Below are 27,276 nucleotides of genomic sequence, written 5' to 3' on the forward strand. Positions count from 1 at the left end.
GTGGATAAAGCATGCAGATTGCTTGAATTGGGTGGAAGATATAAGCGTTTAAACGATTACACAAATCGTTACACTTTCGCTTCGCGAAATTTTGGATTGACACCCGTAGACAGTGCCCTTAGGACAAAGTTCTTTGTCAAAACACTAAAAAAGTTTTAAAAATTCTCCCATTTTCCGTTACTCGACTGTAAAAAAATTTGGAACATGTCATTTTATGGGAAATTTAATGTTCTTTCCGAATCTACATTGACCCAGAAGGGTCATTTTTTCATTTAGAACAAAATTTTTCATTTTAAAATTTCGTGTTTTTTCTAACTTTGCAGGGTTATTTTTTAGAGTGTAACAATGTTCTACAAAGTTGTAGAGCAGACAATTACAAAAATGTTGATATATAGACATAAGGGGTTTGCTTATAAACATCACGGGTTATCGTGATTTTAGAAAAAAAAAGTTTTGAAAAAGTTACTTTTTGCGTTTTTTTTTTACACGGCACGTCAAAGTCCCTTTGACACCAAATTTCTATCTCATCACCGTTTCAGGCTGCAAATTATTGAAAAACACCTCTTTTTTCGCATTTTCAAAAATGGAAGGGGTCGTACCGCCCCTCCGTCACGAGATATCAAAAAACGGACCTCGGATTCGTGATCAGGGACAAAAGTTACCCCTTAGGACAAAGTTTCACGCAAATCGAAGAGGGGTCGGGGCAACTTTTCCCGATTTCGTGTGAGTTGGTACACGGTGGGTAAGAAGGGGATTATTATGCAACTTGCATGCACCTCGGAAATTCCTTCTGGGGTTTGTTGGGGGGACTATTCTGAGTCAGAAAAACCGATTCCCAAAATATTCTGTCGGTGAAAACTGATTTTATCTCGATTTGAAGTTAAAAAACATAATATATCACCTAAAACCTCAAAAATATGTCTAAAATCTCGGTCTAACTCTGGACAAAGAAGTTAATTTTCATCAAGATATCAATTCTTAGTTCCCAAAATATAATCTTGACATAGTACACCTTAAATCGGTCCATTACTTGAGTCCCAGCGTCATCAAGAGGTGTAAAATAGTGTTATTTGAAAAAAAAAATATTTTCAATTTGCTCTGGTAAATCAACTGTCATGTCTGAATTCGAAAACTAATGTTGTAGCATTGTTGCAAACAAAATGAAGAACAATTTTGCAGAAAAAAGTATGACATTTTATCCATTTTCGGTAATGTTATGTCTATTTTAGTGAGAAAGTTGCTGCCAATTTTCAAAATTCTTCGATATTTAATCAATTCCTGTTATAAACAGCTACTATGATCATACTCAGTAGGATGTAACAAAAATTACATTTTGGCGGGCATTCAGGGGCTGGTTACGGTGGGCATACTGAGTCCAAATCCCAAATATAAGCTTGATTGAACTTAATAGGAGCTGTCGCTATGCATTTGAATTTTTCATAGGATTCAACTCGTAAAAAACATGGTTTTCAAAAATGTAGATTTTTTAGGCACTTTGACCACTGAAGCGTTTATTGTCAACATCATTGGCGTGTAGGCCAGATCCTTGCGCATGTTTTGGTATATATAACATTGAATTGACGCACTCTGGAGCTCAGGCCTTCAAAGTTTTGAAATTTTTCGAAAAACGGATCAGCAGAAAAGATAGGCGACGCGCCATTCCATTTTGCTCAAAACTTCAATGTTATATATACCAAAACATGCGCAAGGATCTGGCCTACACGCCAATGATGTTGACAATAAACGCTTCAGTGGCCAAAGTGCCTAAAAAATCTACATTTTTGAAAAACATGTTTTTTACGAGTTGAATCCTATGTAAAATTCAAATGCATAGCTCCTATTAAGTTCAATCAAGCTCATATTTGGGATTTGAGCGCAGTACGCCCACCTTAACCAGCCCCTGAATGCACGCCAAAAAGTAGTTTTTGTTACATCTTACTGAGTATGATCGTAGTAGCTGTTTATAACAGGAATGAGTTAAATATCGAAGAATTTTGAAAATTGGCAGCAATTTCCCCACTAAAATAGACATAACTTTACTGAAAATGGATAAAATGTCATACTTTATTCTGCAAAATTGTTCTTCATTTTGTTTGCAACAATGCTACAACATTAGTTTTTAAATTCAGACATGACAGTTGATTTACCGGAGCAAATTGAAAATATTTTTTTTTTCAAATAACACTATTTTACACCTCTTGATGACGCTGGGACTCATGTAATGGACCGATTTAAGGTGTACTATGTCAGGATTATATTTTGGGAACTAAGAATTGATATCTTGATGAAAATTAACTTCTTTGTCCAGAGTTAGACTAAGATTTTAGACGTATTTTCGAGGTTTTAGGCGATATATTAGGTTTTTTATCTTCAAATCGAGATAAAATCAGTTTTCACCGACAGAATATTTTGGGAATCGATTTTTCTGACTCAGAATAGTCCCCCCAACAACCTCCAGAAGGAATTTCCGAGGTGCATGCAAGTTGCATAATAATCCCCTGCTTACCCACCGTGTGGTAGATAATTACCCATAAATAAAGTTTGAACATCTTAAATATGATTTTAACAAGAAAAACTATGACTACTAACTATTTTTCTAACTATTGTTTTTTTCGTCGCATGGACTTTGCGTGGCCTACCTCACCCTAGTAACATTTTTAAATTTTAATCTTACAGGTTTTATCATGGTTCTGAAAACCCTCATACGGCCTTTTTTTTTTTTTAATTTATATTTATTTTGATTTTCTCTTCCATGTACATTCATTCAGTTAAAATATTATTGAGTGTCCAATCACAATCGATGACTTTTCACCTCAATTTTAAATACTAGCAACTTTCATTTATTCATGAAATATTGTAGCTTTCGCTATTCAGTGATTTCAAATGTAGGAGGTCCTACATGTACAAAAGGGAAAAGGGATACCTTAAAACTAACTTATAAACTATATAAAGAGCGGATCAATGCAGCTGAAGACTGCAATGATTTTTGTCGAAATGCATCAATTATCTTATTGGACATAACATCCAAAGTGTCAACTTCGGCTAATTGATGAAGTTCACTGGTGCTGAACCAGGGAGGAAGTTTCAGAATCATTTTCAGAATTTTGTTCTGAATCCTCTGAAGTTTTTTCTTCCTGGTTAAGCAACAGCTTGTCCAGATCGGCACAGCATAAAGCATGGCAGGTCTGAAAATTTGTTTATAAATTAACAGTTTATTCTTGAGACAAAGTCTAGAATTCCTGTTTATAAGTGGATACAAACATTTAATATATTTGTTACATTTAACCTGGATACTTTCAATGTGATCCTTGTAAGTAAGGTTTTTGTCAAAAGCAAGTCCAAGATATTTCACTTGATCCTCCCACTTTAAATTTACCTCATTCATCTTTATGATGTGATGACTTTTTGGTTTAAGAAAATCAGCCCTTGGTTTGTGAGGGAAAATAATAAGTTGAGTTTTTGCAGCATTTGGAGTAATTTTCCATTCTTTCAAATAAGAATTGAAAATATCCAAGCTTTTTTGTAATCTTCTTGTGATGACACGAAGGCTTCTACCTTTGGCGGAGATGCTTGTATCATCAGCAAAAAGTGATTTCTGACATCCTGGGGGCAAATCAGGCAAGTCAGAAGTAAAAATATTGTATAAAATTGGACCCAAAATGCTTCCTTGAGGGACGCCGGCACGTACAGGTAGTTGATCAGATTTGCTATTCTGATAACATACCTGCAGAGTACGATCCGTCAAATAATTTTGAATAATTTTCACGATATAAATCGGAAAATTAAACCTTTTCAATTTTGCAATCAAACCTTTATGCCAAACACTGTCAAATGCTTTTTCTATATCTAGAAGAGCAGCGCCAGTAGAATAGCCCTCAGATTTGTTGCTTCGAATCAAATTTGAAACTCTCAACAACTGATGAGTAGTTGAATGCCCAAGGCGAAATCCAAACTGCTCATCAGCGAAAATTGAATTTTCATTTATGTGCGTCATCATTCTATTAAGAATTATTCTTTCGAATAATTTACTAATAGATGAAAGCAAACTAATGGGCCGATAGCTTGAGGCTTCAGCAGGATTTTTATCCGGTTTTAATATCGGAACTACTTTGGCATTTTTCCAACTACTGGGAAAATATGCCAAATCAAAACATTTGTTGCAAATTTTGACCAAGCTACTTAAAGTTGCTTCGGGTAATTTTTTAATTAAAATGTAAAAAATGCCATCCTCACCAGGGGCTTTCATATTTTTAAATTTTTTGATAATGGATTTTATTTCATTCAGATCCGTATTAAAAACTTCATCTGATGAAAATTCTTGTTCAGCAATATTCTGAAATTCTATTGAAATTTGATCTTCAATAGGACTCAAAACATTTAAGTTGAAATTATGAGCACTCTCAAACTGCTGAGCAAGTTTTTGAGCTTTCTCCCCATTAGTTAATAGAATATTATCACCATCTTTTAAAGAAGGGATTGGTTTTTGAGGTTTCTTAAGAACCTTTGAAAGTTTCCAAAACGGTTTGGAATAAGGTTTAATTTGTTCGACATCTCTTGCGAACTTTTCATTTCGCAGGAGAGTGAATCTGTGGTCAATAACCTTTTGCAAATCTTTTTGAATTCGCTTCAGTGCAGGATCACGAGAACGTTGATACTGTCTTCGGCGAACATTTTTCAGACGAATCAGAAGCTGAAGATCGTCATCAATAATGGGAGAATCAAATTTGACTTGGACTTTAGGAATAGCAATATTCCTAGCATCCAAAATTGCATTAGTTAAAGATTCCAAGGCTGAATCAATATCAGCTTTGGTTTCTAAAACAAAATCATGATTTAAATTGTTCTCAATATGATGCTGATACCTGTCCCAATTAGCTTTGTGATAATTAAACACAGAACTATTGGGTCTGGTAACTGCTTCATGAGAAAGTGAAAAAGTTACTGGAAGGTGATCAGAATCAAAATCAGCATGAGTCACTAAAGGACCACAATACTGACTTTGATTTGTCAAAACCAAATCAATTGTTGATGGATTTCTAACAGAAGAAAAGCAAGTTGGCCCATTCGGGTATAAAACCGAATAAAGACCAGAAGTGCAATCTCTGAATAGAATTTTACCATTGGAATTTACTTTTGAATTATTCCAAGATTGGTGTTTGGCATTAAAATCACCGATGATCAAAAATCGAGATCTATGCCGAGTAAGTTTATTCAAATCCCCTTTGAAATAATTTTTATTTTCCCCAGTGCATTGGAATGGTAAATATGCAGCTGCAATCATAATTTTCCCAAAAGAAGTTTCAAGTTCAATGCCCAAACTTTCAATAACTTTTAACTTAAAGTCACGTAACGTACTATAAGTCATACTACGGTGGATAACTATTGCAACTCCACCGCCATTTCGATTCATTCTGTTATTGGTTATAACTTTATAATCTGGATCACTTTTCAAATAAGTGCCAGTTTTTAAAAATGTTTCGGTTATAACAGCAACATGCACGTTATGAACTCGTAAAAAGTTGAAAAATTCATTTTCTTTCGCTTTTAAAGAGCGAGCATTAAAATTCATAATATTGATGGAATTACTTAGATCCATGATTAAACTTCAGGGTAAGAACAACATCATTCGCAAATTTTAATCCAATCTGGATTGCTTCCATCATGGATGTAGCATTACTCATTGTTTGAATCAAACCAAACAGTGAGTTTTGCAAAAAAGTCATTTTTTCAAACGTAACATCGCCGAGATCAGAGGATCCCAAAGCGTTGCCAGCAGAAAAATTTTCAAATGAAATTTGAGGTACCTGCCCAATTTCAGGAAGATTGGTAGAGGATTTAAAATTCGTGGATGAACCCGAACCCGAAACGACGTTGGCATAAGAAATACCATTAGTGTTACCTAACTTTTCCATGGTAGGGGTATTGTTCGAGTGAGACAGCACGAACGTTTGATTTAAAGATGCAGGTACAACCTGACTTTGAGAAAATTTCGGTTTGGTTTTCGGCTGATGCTTAGCACGAGAATCCAAAACCTTTTTTCTGATGGGGCAATCCCAGAAATTTGATTTGTGATTTCCACCACAATTTGCACATTTAAATTGGGTGACTTCTTTCACGGGACAATTGTCCTTGTCGTGAGAAGAATCCCCGCAAACCATGCATTTTGGAACCATGGCGCAATGATCAGTACCGTGACCGAATGCCTGGCAACGCCGGCACTGGGTCAGATTCTGGCCATTACCGCCATGTTTCTTAAAATGCTCCCACTTTACCCGTACATGGAACAAAAACTGAACTTTGTCCAAAAGTTTCAAATTGTTGATTTCATTTCTGTTGAAATGAATCAGATAAAATTGTGAAGTCAAACCAAAGCGAGAAATATTCCCGTTTGATTTTTTCTTCATTGGTATTACTTGGGATGGGGCAAAGCCAAGCAACACCTTAAGTTCGTTTTTGATCTCATCCACCGACAAGTCGTTGGAGAGACCTTTCAGGACCGCCTTGAATGGACGAGCATTCTTGGTCTCATACGTGTAGAAATTGTGTTTGTGGTTTTTCAAATAACCAACAAAAGTTTGGTGATCTTGTAAAGATTCCGTCAACAAGCGACATTCTCCTCTTCGACCAAGCTGGAACGAAACCTTCAAATTGCAAGTTTCCTTGCAATTCTTCAGTTGCGTTCGAAAGCTGGCCAAATCGGAAACGGAAGTCACTACAATTGGCGGAGCCTTTACTCGTTTCTCGACGGCAGAAGGCTCAGTACGAGGAGAAGGATCCTTGTCAACAGTTTCGGATAAAACACCGAAACTGTTTGCCAATGGAATTGGAGGATTGACCTCACTTTCAGAATCAGAATCAGACCTCGGATGAGGCTGTTTTCTTTTTCTGTTTCCGTTAGCCGATTTAGCGTTCAAACGCTTCACCGACGTAACGACCAAATCTTCAGAAGATTTGCGTTTACCTTTGTTTTGACGCATTTTGCAATCAAAGTTCTCTTAAAAAGATGGCTTCGTTTGTAAAATACAACAAAATTTCAGGTGGGGTTAGTCTTGAAAAGACTGTTTAGAATTTGGGAAAATAACTCAGGTAGTCTTTAAAAAGACTGTGAATTTTGTTTGAAATAACTCTGAGCTTAGGTAGTAAAAAATACCGCAGCTCTAGTGTCCGTTCACCTCGAAGGTTCGCAAGACACTGATGATCCTCATACGGCCTAAATAGGCTTTCTGGCCTACTTAAAACCTAAAATGTTACTAGGGCAGTACATGCTTTAAAAAAAAATCTTGAGAAAAACCTTACCTGTTGGAAAATATTTCAAAAACAAATTGAAATCCTATCAAAGTCTTCCGGTTTACGGTTTTACATTTTTATCAATTATATTAAAACAATTTGTCAACTATTAATTAATAAAACTATGAAATTAATGTGCTAAAGTCTTGTTACAAAAACCCCAACTCTTTTTTTCTCCAAATAAATGAAAGATAAGCTCTTTGCGTATTCTGGATTCAGTTTTAAAAAGTTTCATCAAACATGAAATAAAATATCGCTAACCCTCCAAGATACATCTCCGCCGCTAGACCGGTCACGATCTAAAAATTCGCCAAAAATCAATTTATTCACACATTTTTAATTTTCAAAATGCATTGAATAGTAAATACTTAATTTTTTAGAAATGTTGAATTTTTTTATGGTTCATATTTGGTCGTAGTTTTAACTAATTCCTCTTACTGTTTATGTAAAAATAAGTATGCAGTATTTTTTATATATCCCAAATTATGTTTTGACACACTTTGTTGCGCCTCAAAGTAAACACTCATAAATCGAAAAAGTAGCTTTAAAAAATTATAAGAATCAACAAATAGGCAAAAGAAAACAAAGACAAATGGCAAACGACAAAGAAAAAAAACTAAAACCAAACAATCTATTAGCCTGTAAAAATATAAAAATAGGTGAAAAAAATAAAATAAAACGGGAGAAGTAAAATTTGCGTTGAACAAAAGTTGCTAAAAAGGAGAACGAGAAAATAAAATTCTTCGAAAAAATTGCAGAGTTGATACATAAATAATATGAAATCAACATTCAAATTAGTTCTGAAAGTTTTCTTTCGGATTGTTAATCTGACTGAAATTTCCTATCATGATTTATTGATATTAAAAAAAATATCTAAAGCAACAATCATCAAAAACCTAAATGTTCACGAAGCTTGTGAATGGCTAAAAAAATGCATCTTATATTTAAGGGATTATTTTAGCTGACATTTGAAGTGAATAATGACTCTAATTTTTTGTGTGTAAAGCAATTGTTATACAGTCCAGACTCGATAATCCAAAGCCTCGATTTACTGAAGTTTCGACTATCCGAACTTCGATTAAGGTAATGTATTGCCTATTAAGCTATAAAATGCATTTTTTTTAAATATTTCAACACCGCCATTTGGCCGCCATCTTGGATTTAAAAATTCTAAATAACTTATGAATAGTTTTGGGGTCATACTTAACTCGACAATCAAAAATAATACAGCGAAAAAAAAATGCATTTGAATTTTTTCATGACTTTCGAATAGTCGAGTCTAGACTGTTTTTCATTTTTTTTAAACTTACATATCTTCAGGAAAACCGAAAAAAATAATTAAACTTTGATTATTATGAAATGAAATTATATTAATAACGATGCAATTATTATTATTATTTTTAAACAAATAATTATCAAAAAAGTCTTTTTGCAATTGGTCAATCTCCAGCTTCAGCTTCAGCTAGTTTCCCCAACCAGTCCCAGAACCTCAAAAGGCAGAAGTCAAGCAAACCAGCCTGAAGAAAGATTGCAGAGAGAGAGGAAAAAAAAACGCGATTTCTTATGTAAATAAGCCGGTTTAATGGCGTTACAGTTTCGCGGTCTGCCGGGCACCGACTTCTAGCCTGCGCCAAAAGAACTCCCACGGGTTCAATTTTGGGACTGGCTGCTGAGATATGAACTACACATGTGCGAGCCCCGCACAGACAAGTTCTCCGCGATGAATTAGCCGGTGGAGGGTTTGGGGTGTTCAAAATGGTTGGGAGATTATTTTATATTTATTTTCGCCTGTTTGCGACTCTAACTTCAAGTCCAGCCCTCCACAAAATTTCAAAAAAGTTCAAACTTTTCAAACACCCCTATCGAAGCAGTTCTTAAAGTCCACGCATGCAGCGGACCGCATCGAACCTCCGGGCTCAAACTAAGTAAGCTCCAAAAAGGGATTGAGAACTTCGCGCTAATGCCCTCGCGAAGAAGTAGCGAATCGGCGCGATTCGCTCCAGACCCAGACAATCGCCAGTCACCGACATCTTCGCCGTCGCCGTCGCCGCCAGAGAAATCAAATTAATAATAAAAAGTGTAAAATAAAACAAGAAAACTAAAACAATCTTTAAGCTGCTGGCCTTTTATCGTCATGGTCGTCGTCGGCTTGAGTCTGCTGTGTTGTTGTTGTCTTCAGGGCGTTGATGTTATGATTAGTTGACGTAATGAGAGTTTTGAGAATTTCAACTTGACTTGGACTTGGGGCTTAAGACTTGGGACTTGGAACTTGGGACTTGGGACTTGGGACTTGGGACTTGGGACATGGGACTTGGGACTTGTTTTCAAAAAAGCCCATACTAATCTATTTGAAAAAATTCAACTTCTGTTCAAGGTATCGCTCATTACGTCATCCAATCACAACACCAACAAAGGTCTTCAGGAATCCCTCCCGTTGGGACAACCACTTTCGAGGGTAGAGACCCTCGACGGCGAACCTTTTGCTTGCGTTAAATTTTCGCTGAATTTTAAATCAGTGTTAGTGACGGCAGGTCAGTGGCCGTCGTCCACCAGCACCTTCTAAAACGTCTTCAAGTGCAGTTCTGCAGGCAGATGCAGATTAAGCGCGTACTACACAATGACCTGGCGGCAGCAACAGGTTCCCCTTGCGTTGGGTCATTTATCATGGTACTGATTGGACACCGAGGGTTCTTGGCCGTAACGACTGCCGAAGCTAATTGAGGTGTCCTCGGGTTGACTTTGCGGACTTGCGTAATCTCTTCGAGAAACTTTTGATCAGTCCCAGCTACGCGCTGGATAAGGTTGTTTTGGGTGACTTTTATGGCCCCTTTGCTGGCGTTGATGAGGTCAGGTCTGTACCTGAGGTTCGGGACCGTTAAATGGCAGGTACTTTGTCGTAATGGGTCGATTTGCATATTTGATTTGAACTGGATACACGGAGAGAAATGCAAATCGGGAGTCCTGAACTATCAGTTTTCAATAAGATTTTTGATCGTGTTCAATTTTCCAGAACCAAACCCGCTAATCGCTCTCTCGTGTCGTAGTTGCACTAGCTTTCCATTAATTTTTCTCCCTTTTTCTACTACAACCTCTAAGTCCAATAAAACTCGCCGTGATGAGGAATAACGCGTTGATTGATGAAAGCATAAAATCACGTTTAAATTACACACATCTTTCCGGGGCGCTCGGCCTTTCTTCCGTCATTGCACCAGATATCCTCCTAGAGAGGGAGTTAAAAAAGAGGTAGACGAAGAAATAAACCCTCCTACCTTGGGGCTTAACTCACTGGCGCATGTGTATATCGATCATGATCCCGCAATAACTTAAACCCCGCGAGCTTACCTACTTTTTTGCTCGCTGCCTTCTTTCGTCGTCTACGTTTGACGTTTGAGGAGGGAGGGCACGCAAAGTTTTGCCCGTATAGACAGATCTTGGGTTGTAGACAGGTCTGCAGAAGGGTCATAATCGATACAGGGGTGAACCCTCTACCCTTTACTTATCCAAAATTCAATTAAACTTCAAAGTTTGTTTGATAATCATGCAATTCTAGCGAACTTCGCCAATGTCAACAATGAAAATGTAAACAACGGAGGGTTAACTCTGCGCTGTCATCGCGCTTCAAGAAGTTATTTTCCACTACACTAATTCAAACTGCGCGCATACAGTTTAATTTCTATCGTTTATGCGCACCTACAAGCATACATACGCACACACACACAAACGCACACACGTACAAGCTCGGCGATCGTTGATGAAGCTTTTTATTGTAGCTTTATTTTGTTGATCTTTTCTTCTAGCTGGTGTTTTTAGTGGCTGGTTTGATGATGTTTTTTTCTTCTTCTCTGTTCTACGACGATCGCGAACGATCATCATTCACGAAGTTGGCGCGAGTCGTTGGGTTTGGGGTGTGTGTGCATGAACGATTAGGGTGGTTCTGAGAGTGATGATTTAATTGATTCTAATATTTGTGACATTCGAAGACTTATTTTAACAGTTCTAGAGTTTTTTTTGTGAAAAGGTCCTATAATTTAATTATAGGACCCTTAAAAAAAACTGTAGGGTTTCATAACACATTGGATCATATACTTTCAATTCAATTCAATTCGGTTTTATTGGTGAATAATCAAAATACAATGAGTTATTTTGAAGTGCATAACAGAGTTTTTGAGTTCCTTACAGCTGTGTGTTGCATCATAATCCATTTAGGAACAATTATTTCTTTAACTAGGGCATTAGCAAGAGTAAGAAAAAACTATAAAAAAACTTACAGAAATTGCAAAGGAAAGGGGATAGAGGAAGAGAAAGCTTATATCTAGATCACAGGTAAATTATCCTTTGTAGATGTGTTTGATCATCAGTTCCCCAAGGGCCAGGAATTGTTCTGCCTTGTTCCGGCAGCTCCGAAACCGTCTCATCATCTCCCCCGCGAGAGCAAAGAACTCCGGCAGGGTGAAGAGATCTTCCCCGGCTGCGCTCGTACTTCGCTGAGGAGAGTGGGACGCTGCTGCTTTCTTCTTTCTCTTTTCCTGCTCCTCGAGGTAGGCCTTGCGCGCGATGCATCCGCGGTAATTGCCGGTATGGTTGCCGTCACAGTTCGCGCATTTTACGCGCGGCTTGGTTTGTTCTGCCTTGTCCCCCAAGTCCGCCTTTCGTGGCAGTGCGCACGCCTCCGAGAGGTGTGACACACCACACTTCACGCAGCGGGGCCGGAGGTTGCAGTTCCGCGAGCCGTGGCCGAATTTCTGGCAACGGTGGCATTGCGCTACGTCCGTCGGGTTCTTGGTGTAAAACCGCCAGTTTACCTTTTTTTTTTTCGTTACCCAAAAACCGTCCAACGTCTTAGTCCGCCGCAGGTCTTGGATCTTGACGGTGCCGCGGTCGAAGTACAACAGGTACAGTATGTGTGTACCTGTTACCGTTGTCTTGCGTGAGAGCACTTTAATCTTCCGCGGTTTCATCCCGGCGTCCGAAAGGTGACCCTTCAGGTCGGAGATCGGACGGTCTTGATAACCCTGCAAGACGACCTTAACAGGGGGCTTCTCGGGGTTGAATGTGTAGAAGTTGAAGTTGCTACGCTTCAATTCTTCAAACACCAGGTCGAAGTTCTTTTTATTTAGTGTGATCACTTGCACTGCCGACTTACCGATTTTCAGACAATATCCGAGGCCTTCCAGCAACTTGTCAACATCGTCCGCCAACGTGTCCAAAACAAAAATTGGAGGTGGTCTTCGTTCCGTTGGAGAATTATTCTTTTTTGGCGTCGGCACTTTTTTCCGTGCACGACCATCGTCGTCGTCGTCGTCGGTAGTGGTGCTACCGTCGGTGTTGTTGTTGTTTTCTTCGTCGTCGCTCAGCATCTGGAACTCGTTCCTGATGGGAATGTTGGCGGATGTTGATGTGCCACTGGTCGTGGCACCGGAGGTACCTGAACGGGTTCGCACTGGTGATCTTGGAACATATCCGGGGTGTAGTAACTTTTTGTCGATTCCATCTGCGCTCACGCTCCCCTGCGCGATGGCGGTCGGCACGGCGTTGGTTTGTTTACCTTTTTGCACACGGCCGGTAGACGAACTTCGCGGGTTTTTCGAGGCCGCACTCGAACTGCCACGGCCACGGCCGGCCTTTGGCATGCTGGAGAAGCAAACTCGCGGGTAACCACAATCAATTACGGCGAAAAAAATCGAAAAAACGATGGAGCACTGAGCACTAGTTGCATGCTCTCGTGCGTACACGGAGGGAGCTGAGGGGTATATACTTAATTTTGAATTTTATTTACCGTAAAACGGGGTGACTTTGATAGAGGGGTGACTTTGATAGGCTTGCGATTTTTCCGCAAAATGAAGAGTACAATTAAAATACGTAAGGAATGGTTTAGAAACATACTGACCGTGGTAGAGAAGTGTTCAAAGTACCTCAAGAAGAACTTTTCATAAAATTTTGACAAGTTTAAAAAGTTAGTTAACTATAGTTAAGAAAATGTTGATGAAAGTCATTATTTTGAACTTCTCAAAGTGTCATGATTTTCTCAATGAACATGATTTTTAATCGAAAAACGGAATGCATTTTCGGATTCTTTGGATAATTTTCCACTAGGAGAAGGTAAAAAAAGTTTGTAAATAATAAATAATATGTGTTTTTGAAACACAATTAAAAAAAATCTCCATATTTATAGGCAATTTCAGTTGAACAAATTTCATAGAAATTGTGAAAACTTGTGATTCGTGCTTCGAATTCAGTATAAAATGCAATATAAATCGATAATTTTACAAACAAAACTAGTTTTAACAAATTTCAGGCAAAATTCCGACTTTTTAACAATTTTACCTAAAATTTATATGTATTTTGCTAAAAAGCTTATACACTTAGTTAACAAAATATAAACATTGATTTTTTTCTTAAAAACTATATCAGTTCTTTTGTTGATGGTACATTTAGCGTACAAATAAAGTTTGAACATCTTAAATATGATTTTAACAAGAAAAACTATGACTATCAAAGTCACCCCGGAATAAAAATTAAGAATTTTTAACGTAACTATTTTTCTAAACATTATTGAAAAGACTTTTTTTCCGAAATTGTGCATAGACTTTGTGTGCTCTACCCCAGTACATGTTTTAAAAAAAAATAATATTGAGAAAAACCTTACCTGTTGGAAAATATTCTGAAAACAAATTGAAATCCTATCAAAGTCACCCCGGTTTACGGTACTTCTTTTTTATAAGAAAACATTTTTTTCAAAAATGTTAAACTTCTTTCCCCTTTTGATGCTGAAACAAAAAAAAAAACTTTTTGAATACATCGTGATCAATCGCCAGTTTTTCACATGTTTTTTAGTTTATATCTTTTTATACTGATTAAGGTCGAGAGGAGGCATACTTAAAAAAACTAACTTAATCCACCTGTATGGTTAGTGCCTTTCTCACTCCTCAAAAATCTTCAAACTCTTTAAATTGTTTGAATTTTTTTTTAACTAATGATAACATTTCGCTCTCGAGACAGGGTTGCCAGATTTTCGACGTAACCTTAAACCTTAAACCTAAAACTGCAACCGCAGAAAAATGTATTTTCAATTGTTTTCAGTACAAAGAACTTCTATTGTCACGACGTTTTGATCACGGCGTGTTTTCTAAAACAATCATTTCATAAAAAAAAAATCATCGCTACTTTCAAATGTGTCTAATTGGAAATTTTCTCAGCGAAAGCGAAGCGAAGCTCAGAGCGAAATGTTTCATCGGTAAATTTGTGAGATAATTTTTAATAGGTTTTTTGCTTTATATGCTTTATTCATCATTCATTAAATTTTTTTTAATAGCGGTTCACAAAATTTGACAAATATGTGTTTTATAAGTTATTTACTCATCAAATTCTGGGTGATGAATAGCGAGAATGCGTAACGTGATTTTCGAATGATCCCACTTTGTTTACATCTACAAACTAGGAGGCTGTTTAAGCTGAAGCATGACTTTTTTCTTATTGGTAGATGAGCTGTTATATAATCAGTGGTATGCGTTTTATTTTGTTTAATTTTCTACATTATTTTGCTGGAAAATTGTGCGTGTTTTCAAGTTTCGTTCAGTTAGAAGCGGTTTTTCTTTTTTACGGGTGACGAAGAACTGCGACGAGAGTGTCCTGCAGCTCTTCCTGGTCCAGCGAAAAATCATCGCTAATTCTTGCAAAGCTGATCCAACAAACAGAAAAGATTTCCACTAAATCAGTAGGTTTGAAAACGGAATCAAACAATTCAGACAGCTTCTAGTTGGTACAACCGCATCGACTCTATAAACAACTTCCATTCATAATTATAAAAAAAATACGATCTCGCCTTCAATGTTCTTAAGATTACTTAACTTCAACTTCAGGTCCTCAAAAGCCAAAAAAAAATTCATTCTTGCAAAATAAAAAAAACAATTTTTGATCGATAACAAAACTCTCCACTTTGGCGAACAGTGAATTGGTTCCACTTTGACAGTTCAAAATTGAGGCCGTTTTGCGAACCACTATTCAGCACCCAGATCAAAATGTGCAAAATAAGACATGAAACAACATTGTAAGATGTGGCATATCGCTTAACATTTTGAAAAAAAAAATGTAACTGAGTTTTTGCAGAGGTGGGATTTATTTAGAATTTATAATAATAAAATCGTATTAAAACATAATTGTTACGAGTATAAATAGATCAAAAAGATTAGATTTATAAGACTGCTAATTCCTTGATCATTTCATAATAAAAACAAAAAAAAATCATTTCAGACTCATGAAACATATTTCTCCTGATGTTTGCAACAGTAATTTGTAAAACATTTTCGATTATTAATCATGTTTTGTATCCATATTCCTGGTTAATTTTTGCTTAAATAAATATCATATTCATTGACAAAAATCCAATAATACCTTAACAATCTCAAACCAGCAAAAATTTCGGTTGTATCAGCTAAATCTAGGTTAAATCAGAGCAGACAGGGGGTATTTATACACAAATATTATGCAGTAATCTATTTATACTTGTAATAATTATATTTAATACGATTTTATGATTATAAATTCTGGATAAATCCCATCAGTTATAACTAAAATTTCAAAATGTTTAGCGATTTGCCGCCTTTAACAATGTTTTTCCTTGTCATTTTTTGCAATTTTGATTAGTTTTTTACTCATCAAACACATCATCCGACAAATTTCCTGAACTGTTATTAAAAAGTTTCCAATTAATTATGAAGGAATATCTCTGATATTTCTCGATGAAACATTTCACTCTTAAAAGACTGGAAAGCTGAGAACGTTTCCTATAAAGACACATTTGAAAGTAGCGACGACTATTTTTTCTTCTTAAGGTTACACGCCGTGTGGCTGTTGTTAATCATTTTTTTGGCCTTATGTTTCATGATCTTTATTAGGGCGTCCAATTTTCTTAGATTTTAAATTTCCAGAAAAAAAGGGAAAAATAATTTTAAATTCCCTGAAAAAAAAACCTTAAAAACCATTTTTCAATACATTTCAAAAGAATGCATTTATAATAGAAATTTGTTATTATTTTGTTGTGCTATGAATATTAAATCAACCACAATTATTTGCCCAACGTGATTTAAGAAAGCTTCTTATAACATGTCTTTATTTATTTTTTTAAATTAGTGGGAAAATAATTTATAATGTCTGAAAAAAAGAAAATAAAGAAAATGACTTCTACTGAATGAAAAATTTTATGTATGTTTAAAATTTGGTAAATTTTATACCATGAGTGGGGGTGACATCAATCCCGCCCGTGTGGATCAATCGGACCGCGCACTGGACTCACAATCCAGAGGTCGACGGTTCAAATCCCGCGGTGGGCGCTCTAAAATTCTTTGTGTAAATATGGGTATTCGGCGCCGTCGCTCCGTGCCATACTTTCATACACTTAGGAGCCTTGTAGATAAAAAGGAAGACACTAGTGGTTGGTACTAGCAATGGTGGCCGACAGCTATAAAGTCAACTTCGTTCGGGGGTGACATTGGGTTTGGGGGGTGAGATTGGGTCTGCCTTTTTTGGGGGAAATTTTGAAGGATGAGGGTAAAAAACTTAAAATAAAATTTGCATTGACCTGACAGTGTAATTAAAAATCCGGAAAAAAATCCTTGTACCTATTTTCTGAATAGTCCTCATCATTACCGACAGTTTTGCCGAAGACACCATGTTGATAATAATTTCCTTCCCAAGATACAGATTTTTTTAATACAGTCCACACAGCAAAAAAAAGTAGCAATCCAGCTCCGTGTAGAAGGCCTGGCTGTAAAATAAATTTTGCATTATTATATGAAATTCTATGTAATATTACACCCTGAAATATGTAGCCCATTAGTATGGGAAACCTACTTGACCGAAATGTCAAGCTCATATATGCGTTTATCCTTTCCATTCTCCATCGGTCTGATGGCCTAGTGGACTAAGGCGCCAGTCCTTACTGATGGTGCCGGGTTGGAATCCCGTCGATTGCAACTTTTTTGCAGTGTGTAATATCAAGTGTATTTTTTTACGAAGGTGATGTGCATGCTTTTGCATGAGGTTTTACCATCGGATTTTTTGCTGTGCATACTTTATCGGAAGCCCTTGGATAAAAATAATTTCGGATAATCAAATCTTAGGATGATCGAACCACAAAAAAGTAGGGGGAGAGGGGGTAATATGCACCCCAGGGGCAAAATGCACCCCCAGCATTTCTCGGTATTGGGAAGCATTTTTCAGCGAAAAAATCATAGAAATTGGAAGCTTAACATAGTGAAACTATGCTGGTAAAGTTTGAGCATGGTAGGATAAAAACAGCCAAAGTTATTTACATAACTTTAAAATATTGTGTTTTGATCTAATTTTTATTGAACTTTCAATATATGATTTTTGGACAATATCAAAGGCATTTATTGATACTGTAAGTGTTGATTTATATAGTTTTTGCCATCATCTTCATTATTCTATAGATAGATGAGTCCAAAAACATTAAAAAATGTATTTTAAATTGAATCTTATTTTATAAGCGTGGTCGGGGCAAAATGCACCACAGTGATGCTCCTTTGCAAAAACAGCGGTGTCATCTAGTGGTGACAAGTGAAAACTGATTTTACCCGGTGCTTTTTGCCCCATTGTTGTGGTGCATTTTGCCCCGTTGTTGTAGTGCATTTTGCCCCAATGTTGGGGTGCATATTGCCCCGCATGATTGTTTGGAATAAATCAAAAACATTTTTAGAAATTTGCATTTTAAAACAAGACATTTTTTCACATGGATTAATAAGAATAAGAGTTGTTTTAGAACATTTAACAAAATTCTTCCACAGAATTGATGTTATGGTTGAGAAATCACAGTTTTCCCTTAGGGGGTGCATATTACCCCCTCTCCCCCTGTTTAATTTTTTATTTTTGATAGTAGAGCTTAACCCACCGGAGTTCGCGTACGTGTACTTTGTACACAGTTTGTAAGGGCACTTGTAAGAAAGGCGAAAACACGCGACTTCCCGAAGGTTAAGTATGGCCCCCAAACTGCTCCCATTCGCATAAATGTCCCATATGCATTTTCATCGCTTTTGAATTGAGCACTCGATTCGAGTGGTAGATAAGGCAGTTCTTCCATAAGGAATAGATTGTTAAAAAAAGCAAAAACTGCTCGAATGGAAATGCTCCATTATTGATGCAGTTTGCTTCAAAATCCTGTGCTCTTTCAGATAAACCAAAAATATCCAGTAAATTGTTATAGAAATCTGGAGGAAATCCATTTTTTTTTCTTTATTTTTAGAAGAAGTGGATTTTAAAATAAATGAATCATGTTTAAATTACCTTAAAATTAATTTTCATTTTCAAATGATTAAAACATTTGAACAAACTGTTGTCGAAATCATAACTAATAACATGCTTTTTTTTCTCTTTCTACTTACAGGTAAGCAGTGATCAATTATCATTATAACTCATTTAAAACAGATATCCGTGGTAATTATGAAATCATTCAGCGATAAACCGTTACTGAGATAACTATTTAAAGTCACAGACTTGATGCTTCTCATTAACATTTGTTTCGAAACAAAGTGATCTACACAGAAAAAAAAAGTTGAATTTTGGAATGTTGAAAATTTGGTAGGTTGAATATTACCTCTTTATTTGTGTAATATAACATAAAAAATGTGTAAAAATGTGAACCTGATGAATATTCATCAAAAACCGATGAAAAATTCATCATTTTCTGGGGTAAAATTTATCATTTATTTTGCCACAAAATCTGTCACCATTTCCTGATGAATATTACCATCATTTTTTTTCTGTGTAACTTGTTTCCAGATTTTTTATATTTTTGAAAGGTATTTAAAAATAAATATATTATCATATGAAAATATAACAAGGAAACAAAATCCTTCAAAAGCAATGCAATCCCTAGAATCACCCTACTAGACGACCTCCACCCGTTTATCCCAAACCCTCACAACACATCCACATCCAAAGCCCCCCAAATCCCAAACCGAACTCAATCCAGCACACACCAGCCCTCTCGTCACCCTCAAGATCTCCTCGCTCCCTGAATATCCAAGTCTCCCAACTCAGTCCAACCAAACAAAAGCAACATAAAAGCTTGCCAGTCAAGTTTTCCATTTCTTGCGGACCTTCCTTCGGTTCTCCTCCCTATTGGTATTGGTGCACGATCCCTCGCGATCGCGCACGTTAGTTTGCGTGTGTATTCTTCGGCCCGTCGACGACGATCTCTTGTTGATCCCCCGAAGTCTCTGGGCCAACTGGCCAACTCAACTCAGTTCCCCTGTAGACTTGGCCCCGATAAGAGGTTGTTCGTGTTCGTGCGCCGCAACGTTCGCGTTTGACGTTTCGTCTGGCGTTCTTGGAGACATCTTCAAGGTGTGGTTTGTTGTTTTGGGTACTTCCTGAAGACCGCGAGTGCGAGTTCCGGTGGAAGGTTCGTGGAAGCGGTGAGGAGAAAGTTTCGGAGAAGTGATCGTACGGTGATCTCTCGAAAAGGGAGAAGAGATCGGTGAAGAGCATCTGAAGAAGTCGCGATCAAGAAGTGAGCAGCGAGGAAAAAAACAAACAAACAGGAAAAACCAGCAGTGATACTGAAATCGAAAAGATTTGTGGGCCCCCTTCGAAAAAAGAAAGAAGGTTGTGCCAACTTTGTGCAGAGTGTTTTGCGAATCCGGTGGAGGTCAAAGTGATGATCGGGAAAGAATTATCTCGAATGATTCGCTAAAGTCAGCAGTTCAACGAGTTGAGGCGAACTTCGGTGCGATGTGCCCGATCAGCCGTAAGGCGAGTCCACCGTCTTGTACATGTAAGAAACCCCCCATTTCAACGATGTTACGACCGACGAGAGAGAGAGTGTAAGAGCTTGTACAAGTGACCCCTGCTGAACAGAAACCGTTCGTCATCTGTGCTGATTCGCTGATTATCCGCCACGAACGAATAAAAAAGAAAACAGGTCGTCCCGAAATCTGCGGGGGTGTTGTTCACCAGGTCGTCCCCAAACGGGGATATCATTTGCGCAAGACACAACACTACTGCTGCGCCTTCGGACAACACACAACTACCGTTAGGTTCAGCTCCGGTAGAGGTGTGTGCGGGAGAAATTAGCCAAAGTCGTCTCTTGTGGGTCCCCCCCCAAGTCCGCGGCACATGACCAAAAGGGTGGCCTGGACGTGTGAGCTTGGTTGAGCTTGGTGTTTGGCTTGCGCGAAAATAAGCGCTGAAGCTCTGAGACGAAAAGGTTTGGAAGGGAAAAGGAGGGGGTGGTGTCAAACAAGTTTGCATACGAACGAGCTTGTTGGGACAAGAATTTGTTGGCTGCAGCAACCAGCAAGAGCAGTTGGGACCAGCCGAGTCGCTGTTAAGTCGAGACTGGTGAGAGGCTACTCTTCGATTCTCAGGGGGTTGATCGTAGAAGCGGGAGGAGGGGGTCGTCCATGAGAAGATATTGCAAACGGACACTTGTGTGGACAGTTTGGATAGCAGTTTCGAGCGTTTCGAGTCGATATTATAATGGGGTCGATTGTGTTCTGCCTGGGTAATGAGTGTGGCGCTTTGTGCGTTAAGGGGTTTGGGACCCACGGGTCCCCCACAGACCGTTATTATGCAAAAAAAATTTCCACCCAAACCAATGATTGGACATGGTTCCTGGGACCATTCTACACCTCTGGGCCGAGTTCCAAAATATTTGCCGGCAGAAATTTCGAATACGGTCACTTTTAGTGTTTTGAGTAGAAATTAAGGGGAAATCGCATGTAAAATGCGTAGGAAAAGTTCAAAACCTTCGATGTTTTAACTCTAAAACGTTACTGGTCATAGTTTTAAGTTGTTCTTACAGGTAGCAGAATGATATAAAACAATTTACCGGACTGACTTAGCCGGATTAAGCCTAAGTTAAGTGACTTAAGTCTATAATTTACATGTTTATACATAAATATCTAATAAAAACTCCTACATTAGGCAATTTCAAGTCAAGGAAAGCTAGATTGCACAAAACTAACATAAAATGGGGTGACTTTGAGCCAAAGGGTGACTTTGTACCAACAAACGACTAAAGATTGTTTTGATAAACTTGAATTTTATGTTAATTAATATATACAAATTTTGTAGATGGATTAATTTGGTCTTTTTATGTTCCCACATAAACAATTTGATGATATTGCTACGCAAATCTGCTAATTTGATTTAAATAAGGCCTGTTGATTTAAATTCACCTTGAAGTGACAAATTTGAAAATCATGCGCAAATTTTTCTGAATCAATTCATACGGAATCTAAATAAAACAATCAAAATATTAGGGCAACAACTTTTGTAACGTGACAAATTTGTGGTATTGCAAAATGAATTGTCCTTTTTTGTTTTGAAAATTTAAACAGATTTGAAACATAGGAATGAAATCCAAAGAGTACTTCAGCTATCATTTAGCCCATACTTTTTTGTTGTCTTGTGTAATGACTATTATAAGAAAAAGTTCTATGTCACAACTTCCTATAGGATTAATATTTCCAACCAATTATGAATTTTAAACATGTTTATCATAATAAAATATTGTATCCTATTGGTGTTGTTGATAAATTTTGATCATCGTTACAACTCATTGAAACATATTATTGATCAGCAAGTACGTTTGCTAATAATATATTCAGCAAAACAAAACTTATTCTTTCCCCACGTGAAAACAAAATCACTCATCTACTCTTTTAACAAGCTTGGCATATCTTATGAAAATTTGAAAATAGTATAGTCAAATTTGTGTAAACTATTGGGCTTACAAATACTTACATACGATGGGCGATGTATGAATTGTATGTAAGTAGTTGTAGTTGTAGTTTGTGTCCTAAAACTCTTGTCGGGTTCAAACAATAAGGCTAATAACACTAAAGCGTTATCTATTTTTTTTTAAGTTTTTCGTGATTATCTAACTTTTTACGGCATTTTTGAAAATGTTGGGAGAGTGTTTCTGGGTTCGATTCCCATCTGCTCCAACCTTCCATCGTATGAGGAAGTAAAATGTCGGTCCCGGCCTTGGTTGTTAGGCCGTTAAGTCATTTCAGGTGTAGGAGTCGTCTCCATGCCATAAGTACAAACAACACACCAAACCAAGCCTACTCCGGTGGAATCGCTGGCGACGGTTGGACTCGCAATCCAAAGGTCGTCAGTTCAAACACTGGGGTGGAAGGTTCCTTGGAGTAGAAACAGGTTTGGGTGCTCTCCCCATTCAAGCCTTCGGACTCCTAGGTTCGAGCAGAAACTTGCAATAGAGACCACAAAAGACCCGGGGGTCGTTAATGTGGATGGTTTGATTTTTTTTGGGAGAGTGCAACATAAACTATGAACAATATTTGCAACGATTAAACCTTACAATTCTAGCCTATCGAGCGTGTAGTTAAGCTATATAGCTATTATGCAATCGTAAAGTTGGTACAAAGTCACCCTTTGGCTCAAAGTCACCCCATTTTATGTTAATTTTGTGCAATCTAGCTTTCCTTGACTTGAAATTGCCTAATGTAGGAGTTTTTATTAGATATTTATGTATAAACATGTAAATTATAGACTTAAGTCACTTAACTTAGGCTTAATCCGGCTAAGTCAGTCCGGTAAATTGTTTTATATCATTCTGCTACCTGTAAGAACAACTTAAAACTATGACCAGTAACGTTTTAGAGTTAAAACATCGAAGGTTTTGAACTTTTCCTACGCATTTTACATGCGATTTCCCCTTAATTTCTACTCAAAACACTAAAAGTGACCGTATTCGAAATTTCTGCCGGCAAATATTTTGGAACTCGGCCCAGAGGTGTAGAATGGTCCCAGGAACCATGTCCAATCATTGGTTTGGGTGGAAATTTTTTTTTGCATAATAACGGTCTGTGGGGGACCCGTGGGACCAGTACTAGAAATGTTTTGAAGAGTGACTAGAGTTCTGGGAGATTGGCTTCACATAGCTTAGTTTTAATGTTTTCATAGATTTGTATATTCAGTGGAATTTTTTTGATGACGGTCTTTATCGTCATCCAGTTTAGAAGTGGAATGTTTTCCAACAATCATAGCTCAATTAATGTATGGCATTTTACATATTTCACTTTTTTTTGCTATGTTTTGGTTAGTTTATATTGATGTTCAGGAGTATTTTGCCCTCACCTGTGTTACTAAAAATACATGTTATGATGATTTCTTTGTCAACACGATGGTTTTTGGTGTGGTTTAAAAATAAGTACATTACATTGGACAGATTGTAACTTTACACATTTTTCGAGGTTTAATTATGTTTTTTTATGACATAAAAGATGTAACCATTCTGAGATGACGTATCTACATATAATTTCTGCTATTCTATTTATGTTAACATCCTTTTGACGTATATTTTATCCTTTAAGGCCGATGCAAATATTTTTGGCCTTCGGGTCTGGCCGGGATCGAGGGGGGACAAAAAAAAATATAAAAATACAAGCCTTACCCGAAAAACTTCGTCTTTTCCTTTTTTTGTTTGTTGACGTTTTCAGCTTTTTCCTTGTTCAGCCTCATATGATCAAAATTTGATTTTACGCAACTTTTTCCATACAATCTGCAGATTTTCCGGAATCGGTTCCAGAGTGGCCAAAGTTGCCACTTTTTGGCGTAAGAACCTTCCTTGAACTTATACGAACCCAACGCAATAAAGAGCACATCGATCCGACGCTCCATGTTGAACTGATTCGCGTTCGAACAAACCCGTCGAAATTTTTTTTTTTTTTTAAATGATAATTTTACATGGAAACCCAAAATATTACCAAAAATCGATTTTTCGACACTTTGGGTTAATTCTGAGGGCAGATTCAAATTCAGCGGGTAAAATTACATGGAAAAACATATATTTGGACAATTTTCGAAATTCGTTAGGGTGGTCCCATAAGGTTTCCCTTGAAAATTAGACTTTTTCAAATGAATATATCTCGAGTTTAAAGAAAAAAACCCCTGAGATTTTTTCAGCGTTTGTAGTGTTGGATCTCCTTTTTAAAATGCAACCTGGCGCTTTAAATTTGGCTTGCGCCTTTTCGAGATATTTAAATTTTAAATTTGCATAATTTTTACCTTAAAATGGCTGTAACTTTTGACCCTTAAGTCCAAATTGACCTGTCAAAAAATAGAAATGTTTTTTTTTTAGAGCTCTAAAAGTGCCCCGAATACCACTTTTGTCTAAAACTTAACCCTGAATTGCCACGTTCAAAAAACTGATTTTTGAAGGTTTGTTCAGATGTTTTCTATAAATTTGGTCGTAGAAGGCGTAGATTACGAGATAAAATTTTGGTGTCTTCGACAAAGTTGCTTGGATTGTCAAGTCCAACAACTTTCTAGAAGACCGAAAAATTCCCAAAAATAACCCTGAAAAGTCAGATTTTCAAAATCACCCTAATAATGAACCACCCTAATTTCCAACAAAACCAAAAGTTGCCCCTTTTCATATGCAACAACTCTTCTGAAGACACCAAAGCTCCAAAACTTCATCATTTTACGGAAAATCAATTTTCCACTTAATTTTGAGATCTGGACCACTGTGCAATATCAATGAAACCATTTTCAAAAAAAGTTTTTTCAGTGTTAAAATGAAACATCATTAAATAGCTTTTTTTACGTTTCGTTTGAAAAATTCACAATTGAATGTGAAAACCATATTAATTTGACTTAAAGTAATTTCAAATTTACAATTTTGTTAAACATTTATTAGAATAAGATTTTTTCATAAGAATATGAATTTCTATTTCCGTCAAAATATTTTTTTTATTTTTAAAAGAGTCCTTAGTTGATACAAAATTTGTTTTACTGAAAATGCCTTGAAATTTTAAGCTTTATTATTTTGTTAAGATAACTCTAAATCCCGTGCCTTAACAAATAATTCCAAATAAAACTAAAATGTGTTCAATTTTCCGATATGAACTCATTTTAATTGAGATAATTATTTTGAAAGTATTAAAATAATCATTTTATTAACTTGTGCATAGTTCTAGCTAACTTACTTTTAAAACTTATAATAATAAGTATTGACCCATTTTTTTAGTGATTTGATAACTTCTCTGCCAAGCTCAGTTCTATGCCATGACATTTCATTTATTTCACCTTTACTAATGTTAGAATTTAAATTTCATATTGTCCCTCCTTGAGTTTTGAAGCAAAATCCTGAATATAATTTAGGATTTTAAAGCAAATTTTACAATGACGTTAGAACAACAATTTGTAGTTAAAGGAACCTTCTAGCGTTGAAAAAAAAAACAATGAAAACTTTACGAATTTTTTAACTTAAGTGTAAGACAAGAAAGGCCTTTGACCTTTTTTTTTATGAAACTATCATCTTATTTCATTTATCAAAATGCAAAAAAAAAAACACAATTCAAATCAATTTATTAGTAGATAATCAATTCAAAATTTCGTATTTCATATAATCAAACAATGTTTTGGAGTTCCTTTCAACTATAATTTTCACTATAACTTAGTTTGAAGTTATTGGATTTTCTAACAATGGAATTGGAAAGAGAAGAAAAAAGTAATAGAACCAGCTTAAAATAAGGAATATGAGTTCCAATAATAATAAAATACAAATAGACATAACACCATAATATATTATATATTATCATCCCACCGATCCCTCTTCGATATGCGTGAAACTTTGTCATTATATTTCATTTAACACTTTGGGTTATTGCAGATTTAAAAAGTAAATTAAATGTCTAGTAAAATGACATGTTCCAAAATTAAATACATTTGGAAAACGATAGATGGCAGAGTTTTTAAAATTATTTTTGTATGAAAAATACGTTTATGGAATTTGGAGTACGCTATCCATTTTACATAAAAGTCCCTTTTACACCAAATTTCTAAATCATCACCATTTCAGTCTGCAAAAATTGAAAAAAAAAAATCTTTTTTCGAATGTTCAAAAATGAAAGGGGTTCTACAGCCTCTCCATCGGTTTTATCCCTTATTCCCGAATCCCACTTTCCCGAATCCCATATCCCCGAAAATAATTTCCCTGAAAATTCCACATTCCCGAAAATCATTTCCCCGCAAGTGCCATTTCCCCGAAAATCATTTTCCCAAAATTTCCACATCCCCGAAAATAATTTTCCCGAAATTTCCACATCCCCGAAAACCATTTTCCCGAAAATTCCATGTCCCCGAATTTCATTTACCTGAATGGCCATTTTACCGAACTGTCGGTTTCCCGAATAAACATATACCCGAATGGATATTTCCCCGAAAGTTCCATTTTCCCGAATGATATTAACTTAGATATAAACTAAATTGTTTTTTAGGGATTTTTTTACAAAAGTATGACCTTAATATTAAAATTCTCCTATGTGTGTTTTTAAATATGAAAAAAAAAAGAAAACACAAATAACCGTAGAAGGCCATTCATAAACCACGCGAAAAATTCAAGAAAGCGGGGTTTTGAGATCATCCACGTTCAATAAAAAAGATTTTTTTTGTATGGGCAATTTTCCGCAAAGCACAATTTTCCAAAACGGTATCCACGTGGTAAGGATTGCACAACAACGATATCTTTAAGCGACGACTCAAAACGCAGGAATCAGTTTGTTCTAGATTTTTTCAAGTTTTTAGTTAAATCTAAATAGTTGATTATTGAATTACAAAATGCATTTTTTTTATATTTCATCACCGCCATTTTGGATTTAAAATTACTCAATCACTTTAAAGTAGTTTAGGGGTTATTACCCGAAGTGAACTTTTGACAAGGCCTTTGTATAACCGAGTCTGGACTGTATTTTGATTTTCAACTAAATGCAAAAAAGCGAAATGATCAATGTATCAAATCGACGCTGTCGTGCTATCTTGTCGTTTGTCGCTTTTTGACGTTCCGAGAAAAACGCGTGTTAGTGTTTGACCTTGAATAAATGAAAAATAGAGCACGCTATGTAAACAATAACAAACACGTTTTATTTGGTTGACCATTCTGTGCATTGTCCTGAAACTGTTTGAATTTGGTTGCTAAGGTCCCGAGTTATAATTACAAAC

General features: G+C 36.4%; 2 protein-coding genes across 7 annotated transcripts in view; one reads left to right on the plus strand and one right to left on the minus strand.

The window, feature by feature from the left end:
* The window catches only part of LOC128093043 (hepatoma-derived growth factor-related protein 2-like), a 160,982-nt gene that overhangs the window by 133,368 nt on the left and 338 nt on the right, over positions 1-27,276 (minus strand). The window lies entirely within an intron of this gene.
* LOC120413569 (tyrosine-protein kinase Btk29A) overlaps positions 1-27,276 on the plus strand; it is a 210,904-nt gene that overhangs the window by 54,637 nt on the left and 128,991 nt on the right. Inside the window, exon 1 of one of the 6 annotated variants that reach the window (XM_039574453.2) lies at positions 19,563-20,077. The exons of the other annotated variants lie outside the window; for them this stretch is intronic. The gene's annotated coding sequence lies outside the window, so the exon portion shown is untranslated. Of the gene's footprint in view, positions 1-19,562; positions 20,078-27,276 lie in introns of those variants that run through there. 6 annotated transcript variants of the gene reach the window in all.

This window comes from Culex pipiens, chromosome 2, assembly GCF_016801865.2.
Source record: "Culex pipiens pallens isolate TS chromosome 2, TS_CPP_V2, whole genome shotgun sequence".
NCBI lineage: Eukaryota > Metazoa > Arthropoda > Insecta > Diptera > Culicidae > Culex > Culex pipiens.